A 24,131-nucleotide genomic window follows, 5' to 3' on the forward strand; every position below is an offset into this window, starting at 1 on the left:
TCCTACGAAGAAGAGGTACACTTAAGGTTGCTATTAATGCAATTTGGAAAGAGGGAAGGCTCCTGAAAGTTCTCTGAAAATAAGCCGTTAAAGCACCAATAATGCTATGAAAAAGGGAAAACCCACAAGGATAAGTGGCAGTATTTTCTTGAATGAAAAGAAATAATGTATTTCAGTGGCCTCATCATCACATCATGAATTAGATATGATTTAAACGGTATAGGTATACATGTCATGCTATGACATGTAGATTGATGAATAGTTTCAGGTAATCAAAAGACACACCTTCTTCAGATGGATACATGTCAAGTATACTGTTTGAATGCAGAAAACAATGCATAATATTTTTCAAAATATGTAAATGTAGTGACATGCTGGTGATCCAACATATGATATAGGAAGACAGAAAAATCTGATGGTTAAGAATTATTAAACTTCAAAATGTGATTTTATAGGGAGTATTGGGATGTAAAATTTCAGGGAAATTTATTATCTCTATCCTCAATGCATCAATATAACATATAAATAAGCCCATAAATACAGTTGTAACTCCAATACTAAATCAAATGGTATTATTGTAGAGACTATGGATTGTAATTGATGTTAGAAATAATATTTATGTTTCATAAATTTGAAAAATGATGAGAAAAATAATATTTTTATACCAAATTCTTTAAACCTTCACCGAACAATATGACACTAAATCCTATGGCTCTGGAATGTGCGAGCGAAAAAGGTGATGTTAAAACAATTTTAAACAAATATCATGCATACTTGTACAAAGGGCTAGATATGATGCTTTCCCTTTGACATTAGATTTTTTGCAAAGTGGGAGAAGAGGTAATTTGAAATTAAAACTCAATTTTTCTATACGGGATGAAAAGTAAAAAGGAAAATTCTGTAATTCTCACAAAACCACGAGTAAACTGGATTTAATAAGAGGGAGAAAATAAGAGATGTCAATTTAGGTGGCCAAGGAATAAGCTAAGAGGAGGGGTGACTTAAGTTCTCTATCTGTACTATGTTTTTCGTTTTAATTAGCCTAGGATTTTTATACCTAAGAATGAGGTAGAGGAAATGGGAGACACAATTATTATTTTTTAAATAGCTTACGCTAATCCTTAATTTTTTTCTGGGCTATCCGTCTCGAGGAGATGATGTGCCCTAACTGTGTTTATGTGAATGCCCGCGAAGCAAATCACTTGAAAATAAGGCTGAACATGGATACCAAGAAAAAGAAAAAGTCGATGAAGCTTTGTCGTCCTCAACCCCCAAAGGCTTCCATGGAATGATTTCACTTGATCTACTTACACTTGGCCCCCAAAGCCTTAACCTAACCGATCACAAAGATCTAGCAGTAAAAATATATTTCTAAATGGTGTCTTCTCCTCAACAGCACTTAGTATGAAATCTACTTCAATAGTATTCAAGATAATGAACAATTTTACGTATTTCAATAAGAATACTTTTATATAAAAAAATTATTAATTTAGAGATAAAGATTCATAAATATAATTATGACTTTCCTTCAGAAATACCTCCTTGTTTTTGGTCGTTGTTTCTTCAGTCCTCTTCTCATCCTCGTCTATCTTTGGATAAAATTCTTGATTTGCGTTTGACCTTTGGTGCTTAAAACTCAAACATCTTTTTCTGTCCTGCACTAAATGTGATGATTCCACCTAGAACAGTTTTTCAACACAATTGCGCACAACTTTTATCTCACATAAAGTGTTAAAAACCAAATCAGATAAGTCTTCAAAGATCAATCTTTTCACATCCCTAGTTTACCGCCTGATTCCTCTGTGTCCAACTAGAGACCCCTATAACTCTTTCAACACTTAACCAACTGATGTGATTCAAAGTTATTTGGTTTTGTATGGATGTTAGAAACAATGCATATGGTTATCAAAGGCTAAAAATCATTATAAAGTTTATGCTAAAGATTGTAAACTTATCACAACATCAAGGACGTCCAAAGTTTGGAGGCCAGCTTTCTTTCAGTTGACTCTTGAAACACCCTGCACCAAAAACCACGATTCTAAGTTCTATGGACTTTGATTGATGTTAGAAACAAATGTTCTTGAAAATGGCTCCAGGGATTGATAGATCTCTCTAGCATTTGGACTGTATTTTCATAGGATAAGGAGAAGAGAATTTGAAATTACAGCTCAAAACTGTATACATGGACAAAGAAATCCAAAATGGCATAATGGTAATTTTCTGAAGTCCAACAATTATACGTATTGATTATGATTAAGCAATATAAAATGATAATCATTTTAATTTTGTGATAAGTTCAAAATACCTTTCAAGAGTTAAGAGCAAAATTAGCCGTTATGCCAAGGATTTGAGCTTTAAAATAATCTTAAACTTTTAGATATGTTTACAACCTCATTTTAATAAAGATATCACCATTGGATACTAATATCTTCATGTAACTAATTTTCAATAAATCGTCAGTAAATGCAGCCTTAAATACTCGAAGGTAGTAATTTGGAATTCAAATAGGTTCTTAAACAAATCAAATGGAATCAAATTCAGACAAATACTTGAATAGTGTTAGAAAATATGTGTATCTTCATGACATTGAAAATACAAGTCCTAAATAGATGATTTGACTTGTTTAGCGTATGGTCAAACTAAGTAGCCTTTTAAAATAAATAGGCCTCCTATTTTATCTTTATTATCAGTGGACAAGTTGACCAAGGACCTATTGTGCTTTGATCACAACCTTATTGGGGAATGCATTACTTTGAAAATTCATCAAAACACACACATTAAAGTGCCCTTAAATCTTCATCTTCAAGACCTAATAATTGCTTAAATTTTGAATTGGCATTAGAGCTGTAGGACAGATGATGACCTAATAATTTCTTGAATTGGCATTAGATCTGTAGGACCAAGGGACGGATGACTGAACGGATAGCTTTTAGTCATCCGTCATTCGTGACAGATGATGGATGACAAAAATGACGAACGGACGATAAAAAGGGACTGATGGTGTTTTGGTGACAGAAATATTTCTTCGTCTCCCTGTCTCTCTCTCTCTCAATCGATCACTCCCTTTTCCTCTCTCTTGATCGCTCCCTCTCCCTCTTTCTTGATTGCTCCCTCTTCCTCTCTCTCTCTCGATCACTCCCTCTTCCTCTCTCTCTCGATCATTCCATCTCCGTCTCCCCCACTTTCTCTCTCTCTCGATCGTTCCGTAGCCTTCTCCCTCACTTTCTCTCTCTCTCTCTCCCTATCTCTGACTCTCTCTATCGATCGATCGATCTCGATCATTCCCTCTCCCTCTCCCTCTGTCTCTCTCGATCACTCCCGCTTCCTCTCTCTCTCAATCGTTCCCTCTCCTTCTCCCTCTCTCTCGATCGCTCCCTCTCCCTCTCCCTCTCTCTCTTTCTCTCGATCGCTCCCTCTCCTTCTACCTATCTCTCTCTCTCTCTATCACTCCCTCTTCCTCTCTCTCTCTCTCTTGATCGTTCCGTCTCCGTCTCCCTCACTTTCTCTCTCCCTCGATCGTTCCGTATCCTTCTCCCTTACTTCTCTCTCTCTCTCTCTATCACTCCCTCTTCCTCTCTCTCTCTCTCTTGATCGTTCCGTCTCCGTCTCCCTCACTTTCTCTCTCCCTCGATCGTTCCGTATCCTTCTCCCTTCTCTCTCTCTCTCTCGATCACTCCCTTCCCTCTCTCTTGTTCGTTCCCTCTCTTCTCCCTCTCTCGCTCTCTCTCTCTCGGTCACTCCCTCTTTGTCTCTCTCTTGATCGTTCCTTCTCCTTCTCCCTCACTTTCTCTCTCTCGATCGTTCACTCTCCTTCTCCCTCCCTCACTCTCTCTCTATCACTCTCTCTTCCTCTCTCTCTCTCGATCATTCCCTCTCCTTCTCCCTCTCTCTCTCTCAATCGCTCCCTCTCCCTCTCCCTCTCTCTCTTTCTCTCGATCACCCTCAACTTCTCTCTCTCTCTCTATCATTCCCTCTCCTTCTCTCTCTCTCTCTATCATTCTCTCTCCTTCTCCCTTCCTCCCTCTCTCTCTCTCAATCACTCCCTCTCCTTCTCCCTTCTCCCTCTCTCTCTCTCGATCACTCTCTCTCCTTCTCCCTTCCTCCCTCTCTCTCTCTCTCTCTCTCTCTCTCTCTCTCTCTCTCTCTCGCTCCCCTCTCTCTCTCTCTCCTTCATCATCCATTCGTCCATTATCCATTCCGTTTTCTGCAACGGACGAATAACGGAACGGATAACGGTGACAAACTTGTGACGGTGATGAAACTGTAAGAATGATGAAGCAAACAAAACAAAATTCCACGGACGGATAATGGAATGGAAGTCCCTTCAGTCCCATTCCGTCAGTTCAAAAATGTCATCTGTTTTCGTCCAACAGCCCTAATTGACATAATTATAACCTTGGCATTGACTCCATCAGTCATAGAAGGCAAAATAGCGCTGGAGGATGGAAATGAATGACCAAAATGAATGGACGGAACGTATGGGAACGGCATTCCGCCCGATATCCGTTTATCACGAAAATTTTCGTCATTTTCGTCATTCGTCACCGTTCCATCATCTACAGGTTTCCGTCATTCCTCCGTTCCGTGATTTGTCTATTGACGTAAACAGAACAGAACAGATGCTTTGGTGACAGAAAACGAAAACCCCCCACCCTCTACTTCTCACGAAAAACACTCCTCCCCCCCCCAGTTATTCACGAACTCCGAACGCTATGGCGCTCTTCAGTCTCCCCCTTGGGCACTCTTCAGTCTCTCCCCTCTTCTCTGAACCCCTTCAGCGTCTGTCGCTGCTCTAAGTTTTCTATTCCCCTTCGACGCTGTTGCCTTGATACCTCTTCTACCGGAGCCCCTCTCCCCCTCTCCATATCTCGCTGCTCTCCCTCTCTCCATTTCTCCCTTCTCTCCCTCCCGAAGCATGATTTTTGACTCTACTCTCTCTATCATTTTGAGAAAATTATGGACCATTGTCTTGCCATCTTCAGTGATGATGCTCTCTGGATGAAACTGGACTCCCTGAATATGCTTGTAGATCTTGTAGCGAGCAGCCATGATCAACCCATCCTTTGTCCATGCTGTGATCTCAAGTGTGTCACTAGGGAAAGTGTCCTTATCAATTACCAGCAACGAACAAGTTTGATAGGCCAGAGAATAACCCATCCTCGCCCTTCTCGTCATAGAACAGTAAGGGGAACGGACGATCTTTCCTCCCAATGCTTCTCCAATACACTGCAGGCCCATACAAACACCGAACAGGGGAATAGAGGGCCCGAGCTCCAGAATCGTCTGCAAAGAAATCCCTGAATCTTGAGGGAGATCAGGATGCCTCTTGGATTCAAAATTCTCACTTCTTCCACTATGAGCTCGTCATTTCTATAAACTTCAAAATTAGCTCCTAAAAAATGCCGACTATAAGTGAAGCTATCATAATTAACAAAAACTGCCATCTCAGCCTCCTTCCCAGAAGACCAACGCTCCCAACGCCATCCTGCCAACAGCACTACTCCGAGCAAAAGACAGTCCTCCATTTCTACACCCTGGAAAGCGAGAAATCCACAATCCAACAGAGAAAACAACGTCAAGAGCTCATCAAATGAAAAAAAACAAACAAAAACCGTAAAAAGTCCATAAATCGGATCTTACCGTCCGTGGAAGAGCAAATCAAAGGCCGAACTTGAAATTTTGGTGGTGATGAGCTCCGAGAATACTTCGCTGACACTGCGACTTGGAAGCGGATTGAGGGAGAAGTAGCAAAAATTATGACAAATATTTTTGTCAACCGATATTGTCATCCGTCGTTTCCGTCATTCGTTCGTAATTTTCATCATTCGTCATTCGTCACGGATGACGGATGACAAATGACGAATGTCGGATATAGGACCGTTCAGTCATCCGTCAATCGATGCGAACGAAAACGGATGGCGAAAATGAAATGACAGATGACGAAATCGTCATCCGTCCTCCATAGGTTTCACATAAAAAAGTAAAAAGAAATTAAGATGGGAATCTGAAATCATTTTTCGTAGATAAATAAATAAGGATTTTATGTTTATTCAGAATTTTTTTAAGTATTTGCATTTATTTAAGCACTTATTAAAAAGTCCGCAATGCAGATATAAATAAACAAGCTAGGTAGATAAGTCTATGTTTTCCATCATTTTAAACTATCGACATTGTTTCTGAATAACATCAATACATGACACTGAACAGAAATTCATCCTGGGACAAAAAAACGAGACAATTTTTTGACCTGAGACAAAATAAGTGTCCCGTCCTGAGGCCTCCGACAAGAGATGGTGTGGAAATGACAATGATTTTGTTTATTTACTTGAGCTTTCCAGCGACCAGAAGTACATTTGCCTGATGAAGGATAAATTAATGTTTTAGATACAAAGAAAAATGAGCGATCCCTCCATGACTTCGACAAATAAAAGGAAGAAATCAATTGAAGGCTATGACGATTGAGAAGACAGAGATCTTAGGACTTCCTATCGAAGAGAGCAAGCTAATTTCCCGACTGCGGAAAAAACGTAAGGTCACGAAATCAGACAAACATGTCTCCCGGGAAGTCCTTCGTTTCATGTTGTAGAAAGACGTTCTCAGGTAGATTTCCCCTTTACCAGATAGCAAGTTGGGGGTCAAGAGTATTCCAATTATGTTGCTTTATAGTGAGTAACAGGAAGTGGATGTACCAAAAATTCAGAATAAAATTAGTAGGGCGTTTGATACTACTATTCTGAATCGTACCGCAGCCTCCCCTTAGACGTTTGATACTCATATCTGTCCCCCAGTGCTTTCCCTCTTCCTTACGTGTGAAACTTGATTCAGAAAGACGCATGTGGAAACGATCTACCCTTTTGCTCTGTTTCTTTTCTGAATCGAGATATATTTATATAAATGGAGCCACCAGCTGGCGGTGTGAAATGTGTTTGAATGACTGTAACTGGAAGAGAAAACTAGTAGGCTCATTTATTCTTTTTGACTAAATTTTGGCTTAGTTAGACCGTCATAATCCGAAGAACAATTGTCTATTTATTTGTTAAATCCAAACACGACGGCAATAACCACGGGCGTTGAACTAATATTAAGTAGGCTAATATTTTTAGGAACAATCGAAATATTGACAATACTGGTGTTTGATTAATGTGCACTTTCTCAATATTATTATACACATCATTTTCGAGTCGAGGAATAGCGTATGCTGAAGCGCACCCATGGCACTGAGTGTAAAAAGAAAGATTATAAGCTAAATGTAAGAACGTATTGATTTGCTGAAATGAATCTTTGACATTAATTCCAATGCTGGATTTTAAATATATAAAATTAGAAAAAAAAACATTTATAAAAATTCTTTATAGAAATAATTACCTATTTCCTTAAATTATTAATCAAAAGATAAATTTAATTTTTTGTGTACAATTTCATCCATCTCAATCAAATCCTTTCTCATCCTATGCTTCCTATATCTTGAAAAATATATTTTTTATATAATTTTCAATAGCACAATTTATTCACATTAAATCAGACACTCAATTTTAGGCGTACCAACAGGAATTCGATTATTGATGAATTTGATTTTAAATATGATAAACTCTACATCAAAAAAATATGAATATTAAATAGCAGATAGAGATAAAAGAAGGAATGAAGGAAATCAAGGTAAATTGGATAATCTTGTTATATCTTTTTGAGAATTCAAAATATTTTCCATTAAAATTCATTAAGTGATTATTTTTTATTTACTATCCTTGAAATTACTTCTGGTTTGAATATTTTCATATCTTTGAGTATTTGTATTAACCAAATAAACAAACTTTATGTGGATCCTAGTAGACTTAGGAGTCAACTAGGTGAAGGCTTTGGGGACTGACTAGCCTTGCAATATCTAATTGTTTATTGTTTCTATTGGGCATCGTCATACAAAATAGATAAGGTTTTAGCATCACCAGGGGCTGGATAACCCCAAACAATAATAACTAGTCTGGGATCTAAAAAAATAACTTATTCTACCCTATCCTCTACCTCATTCCCTACATAATTAGGCCATATTTCACATATATAAATTAGAGCGAATTAAGTTTACGTAATATAATTCACCACAACCCCTCATCTTACACCATGCATTGTACAATTAAGCAAATAATCTTTAATGATATCATCTGAAATACAATAAATTATTATTCATATTATCATCTATGGTCATGTATCAAACTAGAAAATGACCCTATAAGCGCGATAACTTTTTAGTGGATAATCTAATTATTTAATATATCTAACATATATATTTATATTTTTATGGAACCTCTCCATCGTTAATTGTTGTTCATGTATAATCCCTCTTCAGTGTAGCACTCCTATAATGACCTTATAAATGGTCAATTATCTAACCTTATTAGTAATCGAATCAACATTAATACATTGGGAAATTATAATAAGCTACTCTAGTATCTAGATTACCTTGGTGATGGATTTCATTGCATCATCTTATAGATTATCTCCTTTTGTTTAGAGGGTAGATAATCCAATATTAACCACATATCACCTTTGAAGACATATTTTTGCATCCAAGGGAAGACTTTGGAATCTAGTGATTACCAACTCCTAGGCCATTATCAAAACATCTGTGATATGAATTGACCTAGTTGACATTCTGGTATAAAACTGTATAAAGATTCATACAGATCCATGCAGTAATCTTTTTCTGTAAAGATCACCTACTATCTCTCCTCAGTGTCTCTACACAAATAGTTATGGAATCAACCGTCATCATCATATTAGCAGGAGTAGATAGTGCTTCTGTATCGGGATCTTTTATTGTCCTCCAAAAACCTTATGAATAGGAATGTTAGGATATGTGTTTACGGATAAGTAATCTTCATATTATGATATCATCATAATTTACTTTTCATTTAGCATATCGTTAGAATTTATATGAACATTCCACATGTTTAACAGTGAATTGATTTGTATTTATGATGTGAATGGTATGTGGATGTGTGGTTGGATTTTAGGCCGTATAATTCTATCATCTATCTCATAGATATTGAAAATCCCTCAGAACACTATCCCACCAGTCCCAAGTTAAAATTCATCTATTTTCATCATCTTGTTCCAAACCAGGCTCCCTTGGGATGTCATCCCACCAACCATGCAGCCTTGTCATTTGGTTTGTAGCCGACTGTCCACGGTAGATGGAGTAAGTTATGATGTTGTGCAACCCATGTTGCTATCATTGACTTGAGAGGACTCACCAAGCCCATATTCAAATGACAAACATGGTTTTTTTGGTCGAGGACTGCTGGACCAAATAAATAACGGGAACCCATTGGACTGCAATTTTAGGCTTTAGGAACCATCTTAGCACGTTGGACTCGGGCCTCAATTTTGGAATGTTGGTGGAATTGTGGTGTTCCTAGCATTACTAATATTTTTGAAAGGCATCATTACTAATTAAATTTTATACCTTTTGGTCATTTGAATTGTGGCAACGCCACACCTATCCAACATAAATGCAAGTTAGATAAAGCCGAGATAAGAACTTTTGTGACATTTCATCTAACTAAAAATAAGTAATTTGACATAAATGCAGTGAAAACTACTAGTGTATTGCGTAGACTATTTGAAGTATGATCCCATGACGATATCAGGGTGAAAAGTAATTTAATATAAGAGCAACTCACGAGCCAGAGCGATGGCCAGAAATCAAAAGAAGATCAATAACCGGCAACAAAAATGATGGCAAATCAACCACACTGTAAAGATTTGAGCAGGTTGGATATGTCGAACCCCAATCGTCGCACACGATGAGCAAGAAGAACAAGAAGTTGTAGAAAGGAGAGAGGAGAGAGAAAGAGAGAGAGAGAGAGAGAGAGAGAGAGAGAGAGAGAGAGAGAGGGAGAGAGAACAAGACCAAGGTAATTAGGATCGTTTGTATTAATCCATAAAAGCATTGATACATGTAGGTTAGTATTTATAATACGATACAATAGTTTCTTATCTTGGTCTTAATCCTAGCAGTTATTATAACAAACGTAACAGCTAGATCAAGACAAATGTGAACCGTTCGATTTAATCATATCTATTTGTAATCCTAACCGTAAGATTTAATCGTATCTATGTGTAATCCTAGATTGAGTCTTGACCGTCTATTCTCTTGACGAGTATATGGGTCGTTTCTGACTAGCTAATCTTTAAATTTAAGTCCTATTGGGCCACATCAGCTCCTTAGCTGACTTGGCTGTCGGCAGAGAGCCGGGTTTGAGACTCTGCCAACATGCACGACAGGTTTCAAAACAACAACCTGGCATTCGTGTTTCTAACCCTACATTAATCCAGGTGATCTAAGGCCAAAGAAAAGCCCGTACTCGGACTAAAGCAGGCCCAAACATAACTTGCTAGTAGAAACGAAAAGTTGGACTCCTGAATTATCGTTTTTTTTCGATACACCAATCTCGCGATATCTATCCATTTAGACCGGGTCTTGGGTCCAGATCCCTTCAAAACAAAAAAAAAAGCTGAAGAGAACTCGAATAAAGGGGAATAAAGAAAAGAACGAAAGACACTAGAAAAGTGCTGTCATTGGCTTCCGTTCTCTGTCTTACACGAGAGAGTGGAATCATTATCTTTACCCATCTGGCCTCTCTCTCTCTCTCTTTGAGGCCTGAGCCCAGCGACGAAGAAAACACATATCTTGGCTTCCGGACTACGTTATTCACACTATTCTTAGAAACAGAAACACCATCTTAGGGAGAGAAACAATGTCCGATGTTCCTGGACAGTGGACACCCCATCCCCGGCCTCGACGGCTATATCCTCCCTTCTGGCCGTCCCCTCTTCCCCGTTCTCCTGACATGAACAAAAACATATAGACAGTGGTAGAGGAAGATAAAGAGAGAAGAAATGAACTTAGTGAAAAGGGGAACGGCAAAGAGAAGATGAAAGAAAGGGACAGCACCGGTTGTGAATTGGGTCTGCTCCATTGGGAACCTTTCTCTTGCTAACATAGAAAAAGTTAGAGGCTGCGAAAGATGTGATCTTTCTTCCTCTGCCCTCAAGGAAGGAGCGCCGAGGACCTCCATCTCTTACAGCCGCTGCCGCCGCGAGAACGAGAACCAGCAACAGAAGCGCGGTCTGGGCGCGAAGACGAGCCATGGGCTTGCTCTCTCTCTTCAACCTCTCTCTTCTTCTCCCTTCAGAGACAAATGATAAAGATATAGACGGGCTGTTTGAGAGAAAAGATGGAGAGTGAGAGAGAGGGGAGAGGATTTCCTTTTTGTTTCTTTTAGTTTGGGGAGGAGAGCGCCGCCGGGAAAATGAGCCCGGCTTTGGGTTGGACGCAGGTGGGGGCCGGCGGGGCGTTGGGGGTATTTTCTAAGGAGATGACGCCGTCGCGGTGGGCTTCGTGCGAATCTTCACCTTGGACTGGCTCTGGCGCTTTGGAGACCCAGTCGCACCCTCTCACCTGCATGTTCTCCAAACCATGTTACGTCATCATCACCCACCTCTCTCCCCTCTCTCTCTCTCTCTTTTCTTTCCCTCTCTCTCCCTCTCTTTCTCTCTTTCTCTCTCTCCCTCCCTCTCTTTCTCTCTTTCTCTCTCTCCCTCCCTCTCTTTCTCTCTTTCTCTCTCTCCCTCCCTCTCTTTCTCTCTTTCTCTCTCTCCCTCCCTCTCTTTCTCTCTCTCTCTCTCTCCCTCCCTCCCTTCCTCTATCTCTCTCTCCCTCCCTCTCTTTCTCTCTTTCTCCCTCTCCCTCCCTCCCTTCCTCTATCTCTCTCCCTCCCTCTCTTTCCCTCTCTCTCTCCCCCTCGGTCTCTTTCTCTCTTTCTCCCTTTCTTTCTTTCTCTCTCTCTCGCTTTCCTCTCTCTCTCTCCCTCCCTCCCTTTCTCTCTCTCTCTCTTTCCTCTCTCTCTCCCTCCCTCTCTTTCTCTCTCTCTCCCTACCTCTCTTTCTCTCTTTCTCCCTACCTCTCTTTCTCTCTTCCTCTTTATCTTTTTCTCTCTTTCTCTCTTTCTCTCTTTATCTTTTTCTCTCTTTCTCTCTTTCTCTCTTTATCTTTTTCTCTCTTTCTCCCTCTCCCTCCCCCCTTTCTCTTTCTCGCTCTTCCTTCCTCCCTCCCTTCCTCTTCCTCTCTCCCTCTCTCTCCCACCCTCCCTCCCTCCCTCCCGTTCTCTCTTTCTCTCTCCCTGCGTCCCTCTCTCTTTATTTCTCTCTTTCTCTCTCTCCCCGCTTCCCTCTCTCTCTCTCTCACTCCCTGCCTCCCTCTCTCTCTCTCCCTGCCTCTCTCTCTCCCTGCCTTCCTCTCTCTCTCCCTTTCTCCCTCTCTCTCTCCCTGCCTCCCCCTCTCTCTACCTTTCGCCGTCTCTATCTCCCTGCCTCTCTCTCTATCTCTATCTCTCTCCCTCTCTCTCTCTCCTTACCTCCCACTCTCTCACTCCCTGCCTCCCTCTCTCTCTCCCTCTCTCCCTCTCTCTCTCCCTGCCTCCCTCTCTCTCTACCTTTCTCCGTCTCTCTCTCCCTGCCTCTCTCTCTATCTCTCTCTCTCTCCTTCCCTCCCACTCTCTCACTCCCTGCCTCCCTCCCTCTCTCCCTGCCTCTCTCTCTCCCTGCCTGCCTCTCTCTCTCCCTCTCTCCCTCTCTCTCTCGCTGCCTCCCTCTTTTTCTCTCCCTGCCTCCCTCTCTCTCTCTCCCTGCCTCCCTATCTCTCTTTCCCTGCGCCCCTCTCTCTTTCTCCCCCCCTCTCTCCCTCTCCCTGCCTCCCCCTCTCTCTCCCTCCCTCTCTCTCTCCCAGCCTCCCCTTTCTCTCTCCCTGCCTTCTCTCTCTCCCTGCCTCCCACACTCTCTCTCCCTTCCTCTCTCTCTCGCTCTCTCTTACTCCCTCTCTCTCGCCCTCCCTCTGTCTCTCTCCTCCCTCTCTCTTCCCATCCCTCTCTCTTCCCCTCTCTCTCTCCCCCTCCAGTCTCTCTCCCTCCCACTCTCTCGCTGTCTCTTCCTCCCTCTCTATCTCTCTCACTCTCTCTCTCTCTCTCTCTCTCTCTCTCTCTCTCTCTCTCTCTCTCTCTCTCTCTCTCTCTCTCTCTCTCTCTCTCTCTCTCTCTCTCTCTCTCTCTCTCTCTCTCTCTCTCTCTCTCTCTCTCTCTCTCTCTCTCTCTCTCTCTCTCTCTCTCTCTCTCTCTCTCTCTCTCCCTCTTAGTCTATCTTTCTCTCTCTCTCATTCTATCTCTGTCTCTCTTAGTCTATCTTTCTCTCTCTCTCTCTCTCTCTTAGTCTATATTTCTCTCTCTCTCTCTCTCTTAGTCTATATTTCTCTCTCTCTCAGTCTATCTCTCTCTCTTAGTCTATCTTTCTCTCTCTCAGTCTATCTCTCTGTCTCTCTTATTCTATATTTCTCTCTCTGTCTCTCTTAGTCTATCTTTTTCTCTCTCTCTCTCTTAGTCTATCTTTTTCTCTCTCTATCTATCTATCTCTCTGTCTCTCTCTCTCTTAGTCTCTCTCTCTTTTTCTCTCATATTCCCTCCTCTCAACTAGGGAACGGCACGTCCGGATGTGACGCCCCGGACATGACGAGACGGTTGACGAGCCGTGAAGAACGGTGACGTGACAAAATGTTCGTCACGTCACCGTCACGTCACGCAACCGAGTATTCATGTACCCGTCATGTGTCCATGCATCCTCGTTCCGTCACGGTGACGGCGTCACCGCCACCGGTGACGGAGATTACTAAATTATGGGAAAATATTATTATTATTATTATTATTATTATTATTATTATTATTATTATTTCTTTTAATATGTTATTATTTCGCTTACTATCTAACGACTAACGTATATGCTCCTCTACTTCTCTGCGTCGAAGGCCCTTGGCCCTTAGGTTGAAGCTTGGAGCAGCAGCTGTACACGGAGTAGGCGAAGAAAGGAAAGAGCTGTTTGAAGAAGTACAGACGAAGATCCGACGGCAACGAGAGGAAGAGACGACGTTTATAGAGAGGCTGGAAGCGGGCTACATAGACCAGCTCTGCTCTATTCAGCGAGAGGCGGAATGCAAGGAGGCGAAGATGGTGGGGTCCTTCTCTGGGCTGTTGAACGACCGTGGATGAACGTCCACTGCAGATCTTCTCAAGAGCAGAGGAGCTGACAGTCTTCTACGCTGGCATGATTAGTGTCTACGAGGGCGTGACACCTGAGAAGGTTTGCCGAGCATTCTCATCTCACTTCGAGTATCAATATAATGAAGTTGCTTTTTCCTATTCTTTTAGTCATTGGATTATTTCAAATCGGCTTGATCTTCATCTTAGATCCCCATTTGATTTCTGTTGATTTTGGGGGAAAGGGAATGGATGTAAATTTCATTCTCCAATTACTCTATTTACCTTGTTGCATTTCAATTTGATATTCTTACTGCTCTGGAAGGAAATTAAATGGGCGTTATCTTTTCTTAGATCCCTCTTTTTTCTGCTATTTATGGGGGTGGAAGAATTAATAAATATTCCATATTCCATAATAATAAATATTTCCTCCCTCTTATAAAAAGACCAAATGAAATTGCATTTTTTTCCAAAGTAAAACAAATGGTTAGAGGGCTATTTATATCCACCCATTAAACCATTAAAGTCCAAAATTATTTTTTTCTATGAAAAATAAATTGTCAAACAAAACGTATATTTTCGTCTGTCACGTGATATTAAACTATATAGGTAATGGAATGGAAGGGGCAAGTGTGGAGAAGGTAGCTGGGCCTGAAGACGAGGCGACGACGTCTCTGATCCCTGATAAGGTACTCTCTTCAGCTCTCTTATTTGCTTTTGATCTTGTTTTTCTTTATTTTATGAATTGCTTGCTAAATTTTATGAAAAATTGTCTTGTCTCTTGAGGTCCGCTTAGTAGGATTTGAACCCGGATGAAGTTCTAGAGCAAAAAACCAACTTGTTCTTGGTTATTGACTGAAAAATTGCCACTTGGTTATGTCCTCCTGGTCTGATTTGGGCATTAAATAATTTCTTTGGTCTAGATTGAGTTGCCACTCCATCTCTGAAAAATAACCTATGAGGGATAGATTGATCTTGTTTAGTGCAATCTATATATTTATTACTTTTTGTCATACTGAATAATGGGTGCAGTGAGTAGTCCTGGGGAAATTCCATGTGGTATGCAATATCTGCACTCTTACACTCTCTTATCTCTCTCTCCTCTCTTTGTCTCATTCTCTCTTCACTCTCACACTCTCTTCTCTCTCACCCTCTCTCTCTCCTCTCTTTCTCTCATTCTCTCTTCACTCTCACACTCTCTTCTCTCCCAACCTCTCTCTCTCCTCTCATACTCTCTCTCATTCTATCTTCACTCTCACTCTCTCTTCTCTCTCTCCTTCCCTCTTCACTCTCACACTCTCTTCTCTCTCACCTCTCTTACTCTCACTCATTCTCTCTTCACTCTCACACTCTCTTCTCTCTCACCCTCTCTTTCCTCTTTCACTCTCTCTCATTCTCTCTTCACTCTCACACTCTCTTCTCTCTCACCCTCTCTTTCCTCTTTCACTCTCTCTCATTCTCTCTTCACTCTCTTCTCTCTTACACTCTCTCTCCTCTTTCACTCTCTCTCATTCTCTCTTCACTCTCTTCTCTCTTACACTCTCTCTCCTCTTTCACTCTCTCTCATTCTCTCTTCACTCTCTTCTCTCTTACACTCTCTCTCCTCTTTCACTCTCTCTCATTCTCTCTTCACTCTCTTCTCTCTCACCCTCTCTCTCCTCTTTCACTCTCTCTCCTTCTCTCTTCACTCTCTCTCTCTTTCACTCTGTCTTCTCTATCACCCTCTCTCCTCTTTCACTCTTTCATTCTCTCTCTCACTCTCTCTTCTCTATCACCTTCTATCTCCTCTTCACTCTCATCTCTCTGTCACTCTCTCTTTTCAATCACTCTCTATCTCCTATTTCACTCTCTCTCATTCTCTCTTCTCTATCACCCTCTCTCTCCTCTTTCACTTTGTCTCATTTTCTCTCCTCTCTATCACTCTCTCTCCTCTTTTACTCTCTCTCCCCCCTCCTGTCACTATCTCATTCTCTCTTCTTGCTCTCTTTTCTTTCTAACCCTCTCTTTCCTCTTTCACTCTCACTCTCTCTCTCTCCTGTCTTACTCTCTCTCTCTCTCCTCTTTTACTCTCTCCCATTCTCTCTTCACTCTCACTCTCTCTGTCTTTGTTTTCTCATTCTTCTCCGTCACTCTCTTTTTCGTATTCTTCTCTCTTCCTTTTTCTTACTCTTCTCTACCACTCTCTTTTGTCTCTCTTTTTCCTCACTCTTCTCTCTCATTCGCTTTTTCTCATTCTTCTCTTTCTTCTTTTCTTTATCGCTTTTTTTTATCTCTTCTCTCTCTCTCTCTCTCTCTCTGTTTCTCATCGTTCTTTTTTCTCTCCTCTTTTTTTTCTCGCTCTTCTGTCCCACTCTCATTTTCTCATTCTAAGTAAAGCACCTTGAATGGTGTAGATTTTAGAGCCGACTGAAATGGCGTGTTAGAGATAAATCTTGTCAATGAAGGTTGTGCTCATCTAGTTAGTTTTGGTTTTTTTGTGGAAAATGCTTGCAAATACCTTAAAAATACTTGACAGTGAAATATCTTCGAGATAGATGGATCCCTTAATGTGAAATATTTAGTCTTTCATTGGAAGATAAATTTATGAATGAATAAATGAGTTCTTTCACCTATTCCTTAGGACATAGTCGGCAATGGGCACTCCAAGTGGCGACGAGTGCGTTGACTTGGTCGTAGAGTCCTCGGATGAGGACGTACAAGAAACGGCCCTATCGGTGGTAGGCCCGTCACGTCCCAAACGTAAAGGGAAGGCTGAAATACTGTGGTACTTCACGGAGGTAGGGTCAGGCGTGTGGGTGTGCCTACTATACTGCGACCAAGAAGTTGACCCATTGCGCAAGAGTTTGAAGCGGCGAAAAGATGGGTCTACAAACATCTTCTGGAGGCATTTGGAATTCAGTCATAGCAGAATATAACACGAGATAAAGGGACTAATCTCGATCAATGTACAATAACTGAGGCGTAGGGCAAGGTGGTGTCGTCAAGAAGACTAAGGAGATTATAGTGCAGTTTGTCTATCTCACGAACTCCCCATGGGCTGTAGTAGACAACGTGGGGTTCAAGATTATGTGGAGGTACACCATGGAGACGAAAGTTGACCCGCCAGGTTCGAAGGCAATAAAGGATGCGACGCGTAAGCTATATGGGACCATTAAGGGAAAGCTCATACATTTATTGGCAGATGTCCCCAAGGTCTCCCTAATGGTTGATGCATGGACCACCGAGAATTCCTGTGGTCTTCTCGGCATCACAATTCATTGGGTTAACAATTGGTGGGAACTATGCGAACGTGTACTTGCTATACACGAGCTAGTCGGTAAACACAATGGCGAGAATATGAGCACACTAGTGATCCAAGCATTGGAAGACTTCGGATTGAAGACAAAGGTCGGCAGCTCCTAGTTTGCCTTCATTTTAGGCTTGTACTACCGTATTGAAAGACTAACGTTTTTATCATGCAGGTTGGATCGATCACTATGGAAAATGCATCAGGCAACAGGCGGATGATAGCGTTGCTCGCAAAGGAACTCAAGCCGATTAACGACTGTTTTACTGAGGACCGACATGTCCCTTGTGTTGCCCACGTGTTCAACATCATCGTCTAGGCTGGACTACAGTCATTACGTATATTAGTGACCACACATCCTCCAAAGACTGCTGACAGCAGCGCATCAGACGCAGCATATGAACCTGATTACGACACTGACAAAAACAACTTGGACGCCACGCGAGAGATTGCGGCTAGTCATGCAAAAATGGTCAGCCATGATAGTGGCCTCGTCCTGGGAGATGCAATTGCTCGTGTTCGGCAATTAGTCACGAGCATCCAAGCATCGACACAACAATGACAACAGTACGTGAAGGCGTGAAATGACATGAGTAAGAATCACAATCAACTTCAGTTAGATTGCCCGACGCAGTGGAACAGTACGCATGACATGTTGCATGCCACGTTGGAGAAGCATGAAGGCATGGATTTTATGGCGTTAAAAATCATGTCTGTGATCGATAAGGACATCAGAATCTCACGTGAAGCGTGGGAAATGTTGGCAGACTTTTGCAACATTTTAGGGCCCTTTTGTTAGACGACAAAATACATTAGTGGCTCGAAGACATTGAGAGTCATGGAAGTGATCCGCATCTTGAAGGCACTGATGCGACATATCGACATGATCCTTCTTTAGTGACCCCGAGGATGAGGTCGGCTCGCAGAATTTATTGATGGCGTAGCGCTAGCTAGAGAGAAGGAACGACGAGTACCAACTCCAGCTAAGTAATTGGAGGCATATCTACAATCAACGGAGAGGAAGGAAAACGAGACAACGTTGGGATGGTAGGCACGTATAGGTGCACAAACCTCCCCGCCGCTTTCTACACTTGCGCAAGAATTTCTCTCAGTATGTGCAACCAGTGCCCTAGCAGAATGTTTATTCTCGGCGGGATGTGCAGTTATCACTTTCAAGCAGGCACATCTTAGTGCTGAAAGCATCAAGCTTCTGGTTACAGTGAAGTGTTGGTTACGTGCCGAGAACGCTCAGCTGTGCGATGGAGATAGGGGGGATGACTTTCCTGACAATGAAGACTAGTGTAAGTCTTTACTCTTAATTTACTTCTATCGATCCAATCATCTAATATAATTTTAATGGACAATTTTTTGCGGCAGCATGGATCTTGGTGGGGAAAACTGACACCGTAAGTTTCTTCTCACCGATTGTGACATCGATCTTGTTGTCGTGTTCTTAACTTTGTCACGAAAAAAAATTAACCCATATGTCATTTCTCTATCTCGTTACTGTGTTTCTCTGAAACATTTTATCCTATTTACATTCTCTAGGTTCTTTTGATTTGATGAAAGCATATGTTATTTCTCTGTCTCCTTCCTATGTTTCTGTGAAACATTTCTACTGATTTTCCTCGTCACATTAGTCAATATGTTGTAGAGCGTTTACGTTCTTTCTTTCATTTATCATTGACTAGTGCACCAAGTTTCTGTCCTTACATGTTTAAGGATCCTTTTCTACTCAAAATATTTTTCTTGTACTTGTCAATGGAGTGAATATTTCTATTTTTCTTTTATTTTTGTTGCCTTCTATCAGTTTTCAGTTTTTAATAAGGAAGCTTCTCTAACAAGTAACTGATCGGGGAATGTCTACAACAATACTTCATTTCCTGGAGTCCTCTAATTGCAGCAAGTCATGCTAAGTAGTCAAGGACAGCCTAGAAGGCCTTGCCTCTTATCAATGATACACGGAAAATGAATACCGCTACATTTCTGCAGAACCAAACATCTCTTCACGCTTAAATTGTAGAGAAAATTTTGAAATCTAACTGATTTTCTGTATTATTGTGAACAGTGATGGCCTGGAGGTCTGGGGAAAGTTTCTACGCATGCTGTAGTATTTGCTAAACTGATCTGTGGTGGTCAGGATCATGGAGTTTATGGTATAAGTGTTGATATCTAATTGTGTAAAACATGTATAAATTTACATCTATTTCTAGATCCATTTTTTCTGATCTCTAATTTAACACTTGATCGAATCATATCAAACATGTATAAATTCACATCTATTTCTAGATCCAAATTTTCTCAATTTTCCTCTATTTTTCTACGTTCTAATTCTATTTCTAGATCCATGAAAATTTTGTAATTTGGGGAAAGACCTTTCTGCAATCGAGTCGCCTGAATTTAAGCACAAGAATAAAGTCCATTTTATAATCGTACATCCCAAATGCTTTTGAGTCAATGGAATTTTTCTTCATTTTTTAACATCCTGGTGGTTTATTGGTTCAACATCTAGGTGTATGAAATCATCATTAAAAACCGTTTTGATGACAATCGTATCATGAAAATTTTTGACCAATATGGTTCTTTGTTCCAACTTTGTTTTACCTTGAGGTGTGCCTTTGAAATTTGAATTGAAAATTATGGAAGAGGTGTCAGCACAAAGATTGAAACTGTACATCACTTAGGACGGGATCAGGTCTCCATTTTCTTCAAAGGTACGATCTCTGTTCAAAATGGATACACCGCAGACATTTTGAATTTTCATTCAATTAATCTCTTTCATTATTTCAATTATGCCTTTGGTTGCTTAGCATGTGGAGAAGCCGGTGCCAAACGCTACGCTTCAAGTAACAGGAGCAGCTGGTTGGAGCCTGGAGGAGAGAGGGCCTTGGTTGCAAGAAAAATGAGCTGAACCTTTTATCATTACGTTATCTTGAGCAAACTTCAAAACAGATACCATTTTTGTAATCAGTTTCTACATTTTGGCATTTTCTCTATCGTTATATCCATTTATTATATCTTTTCTCTATCACTGATGAGTCACTAAATTGTTCAATAAATTATTAAATAAATATATTAAAATGACTTTTTGAAGACTATGTCAACAGGTTAATTATTACATTCATAAATTCACATTCTTAAAAGAAATTCTAATTTTTTCAAAATATTTTAGCTAAATATTTGAATTCCCAACCAAGCACTTAAATCTTAAGTTACTTACATTATGTCAACAATTTTGGTATCCTAACATATTAAACCATACAACAGTAAATACTACATTTTCCCAACTGGATATTAATTTATTAAATTCTTATACTCGGATTTTTCATTATGTAAATGTAGCTAAATTTTTTAAATATGTAAAAACAATTATTCAATTCTACTGTACTTTGCATTAATAAATCCTAAATCTCCCCGTCATAACATATTAAACAAATTAATTATTTACATCTATTTAATAAAAAAAAATAATTGTATTAAAATTCTGTCACGGACGTCATCCGTGATGGACCTTTCGTCACGTCACACGTCCGGACTACCCCGTCACTGTCACGTCACCGTCACGGGCAACCCGTCACGCGTCATCGTTATCGTCACGGCTCATCTGATTCATCACCATCACCGTCACGTCATCCGTCACGTGTCAGTCACGGTGACGCGTGACGTGATGGATGACGTTTGACGATCCTTACTCTCAACCCCTTTGTCTGCGATGGTGTTTTAGGCTTTGGATCATGAACATATCTTTTACTGTGTTATATGTTGTGCCCTCTCTATTTCTTCCGTCCAATATAGACTGCACTTCACCCCGCTGTTTGTATATTTGTATATTACAATTGTTTATGCGTATGTCCGTCCATGAATCTTTCTACGAATTTATATTTTTAACTGTATGTTTGTCTGTCCGTGAAAAATTGTTTGACGATTAAAATGAAATATTTTGATTCACTTTTTTGGAACCTAATATTTATTCATTCCAGTAAAAACAAGAGTCAAAATTTGGCAAACATGTTCATATCAAATTAATATATCCACGAATATAGGTGCATCTCCAAGGCATCATTTGGCAATAAATTAATCCTTTAAATTATAAATGTATTGAGCTAGTACTTAGTATCCCTATATATTATAATATAACCTTTGATAGTTAGGTCAATGGGTCAAATATTAGTATTTTGATCTGAATTTCATTTAGTATGCAGTTAAAATTATGTGCATGAAAATTTATTTGAGAAGTTAAGTGATCTCTTCTACCAATTTATGGCTGGACTCTCTCATAAAAATTCAGCTATTATAATTTATTAAAAATTTGGTTGGTGGGCATACTCCAGGAAGTTTTCTAACAAAGGAAGGTCATGTAATCTTACAAAATTTAACTAAATAAATGTTTAGTCCTAGCCCAAGAGGGTAATTGTGTCATTCAGTTTTTAATATATATTTTACATAGGTATCTTTGAACATATTATGAATAATTATAATAAATATAACATATTATGTGAAATTTCCTAGCATGTTGGACTGTTTCCTTGTGAAGATATTAAATAGATATAACTCCAAAAGGATATAAAATGGATAGTACAATGATAGAGAAACTTCTCTTTTAAATTTCTATTTTTCTATCTCTAACTAAAATCTCATAGAGTGTTTTTAAATGTACATTTATTACTTTAGATCTAAACTTCAGTTTTATGAAAAATAAGATAATCACAGGTCAAAATATTTCAAATAAAAGTCTCTTTTTCATTGCTATAAAATAAGGTATTTCTTCATAGGCTCTCTACGAAATTATTTTAGAACTCACTGTACTAGATGTGAGAACCTTGATTAAGGAAGATCTATGATTCCTTTTCATGATGCATTTACCATCATCTTATTCAACATTCAAGGACACTCCTTTTAATGGGTCTAAAATTGTAGTTATTATTTTTACTTTTGATTGGTCAACAACTGTAGTGTGAACACCACGTGTACATGTATCATGCATGGCTACACGTGGATCTGATGTGTCTAACATTAATTAAGTTTTTATTAAAAAAGTGTGTTGATGTGTTGTGTGCTGACATGTCACAAATTCATGCTCATCGTACCATTATTATTATATTATTATTTTTGTCTTTTCATATAGGGATACATGGTGTGATACAAGCCGTCAATAAAGGATGATGCGAGAGAATCTAAGCCAATGATTCTATTTAATGATAGATTAAGATAAAAACCCTATAATTGATGGGATAGTACTGATGAGGAGGACAGAAATAGTTGGTTTAAATCAACGCCGAAGAATCCGTCAATCAAGCTGAACTTTTAAGGGTAGATTTTTATTTCTCCCCTCTACCCATCCATACAATTGGAACTATAAATTGATCACTAGATCTTTGTAAAAAATATCTTTGAGCTCAATTCCTTTGAGAGATGCAGATAAAACAGAGTGAGGTTTTGAAGATCCATCAAGGTTTTCTTAGTGGCTTGAGTGTTTGGAGAAGGTCAACAAAGAAGAGAAGAGGCTGATCTGTATCAAGAAATCTCCTTAATCCCAGAACAACATAGGGATCTAAGGTTAGTACATTTGCTTACTTTGTTTTGTCTTCATCGCATTCACTAGTTAGATCCATATTCATTTCATCTTTTCCATACCAATATACCATCACCCATCTTCATCACATACTTCACATCATCTCCACCACACATCTTCTTATATTTTCATCTAAAATATAAAACCCTAAATCATCCATTCTATAGCCTTCTCATCCATATCTCATTCACTTATCCATATATATCATCTTTTCATATACCCCCTCTATCCACTTTCTAATCACTTTCATTTATTTCTTTTTTGTTTTTTTCTTATTATATAGCTATCATAACTATACCTTATCTACGTCATCATGATCTTGTCCTGTGTTCTCTCCTCTATTTGAATCATAAACCGTGAATCACTATGTGTCCATTTCCTTTCTCACTCGTCTCCTACATCCAGCATATTCCCCTTGTTGGGTTATGGAGGCCTTAACATGGATGAATAAATCAAAATATTCTACAGCAGAAAATTTGAACGAAAATCGAACGGCATCAATAAAACCATGTAACGAAGTACCTTTGCATGGATCGCATCTGTGATTTCTTGGATCCCAGCGTGAGACGAGTCAAGCTGCTCAAGTGTGCAGCCTCTAGAAATATACATGTAATCCTCTGCATGTCGAATATCCTCCTTATCTTTGACGAGTCCCGTTCTATCTCCACTGTGGTCGTTATGTTGTTCTGATCGCGTCATGCATGGAGAGGGGAATTGGGAGAGAGGAGAAGAAGGGAAAGGCCCTTGAACAATTATTTCCTGGGTGAATTTTGTTCAGGGCATTCCCCTATTTAAAATAACTATGTATTTTCATAAAAATCCCAAAACTTAAGTATATCTTTTGATGTCCAAAAGACCATTTGTATGTGACCCTCTAGGCCCATGTATTAGTCTAGTTAATGACTCCAGTGGCCCAATAACCTTTATTAACCTTCAAAATTATTTAACTATATTATCATATATAATAATTAATGCCATATCGATTTTACCCAATCGATAGGTCAAGTCTCCAACAACTGGAGAGCTACTCCTCGTGTTCTAAAAGATATAAAGGAATGCGTATCGACTCACTCATGGAACCTGTTCATCATCGGCTACAGTGTGTATAATCCCTCGTCCACTTAATGCTCCTTGGATGAGTTAGGATATGATAACCTTTCAAACCCTAATCGATTATCCGGGTTCGTACTGATGC

General features: G+C 39.8%; 1 pseudogene; it reads right to left on the minus strand.

Annotated features, from left to right (window-relative positions):
- Positions 1-4,722: 4,722 nt before the first annotated feature.
- LOC144702498 (anthranilate synthase beta subunit 1, chloroplastic pseudogene) lies at positions 4,723-5,765 on the minus strand (annotated as a pseudogene).
- Positions 5,766-24,131: the final 18,366 nt, after the last annotated feature.

This window comes from Wolffia australiana, chromosome 4 (genome assembly GCF_029677425.1).
Source record: "Wolffia australiana isolate 7733 chromosome 4, ASM2967742v1".
In the NCBI taxonomy this organism is placed as follows: Eukaryota; Viridiplantae; Streptophyta; class Magnoliopsida; order Alismatales; family Araceae; genus Wolffia; species Wolffia australiana.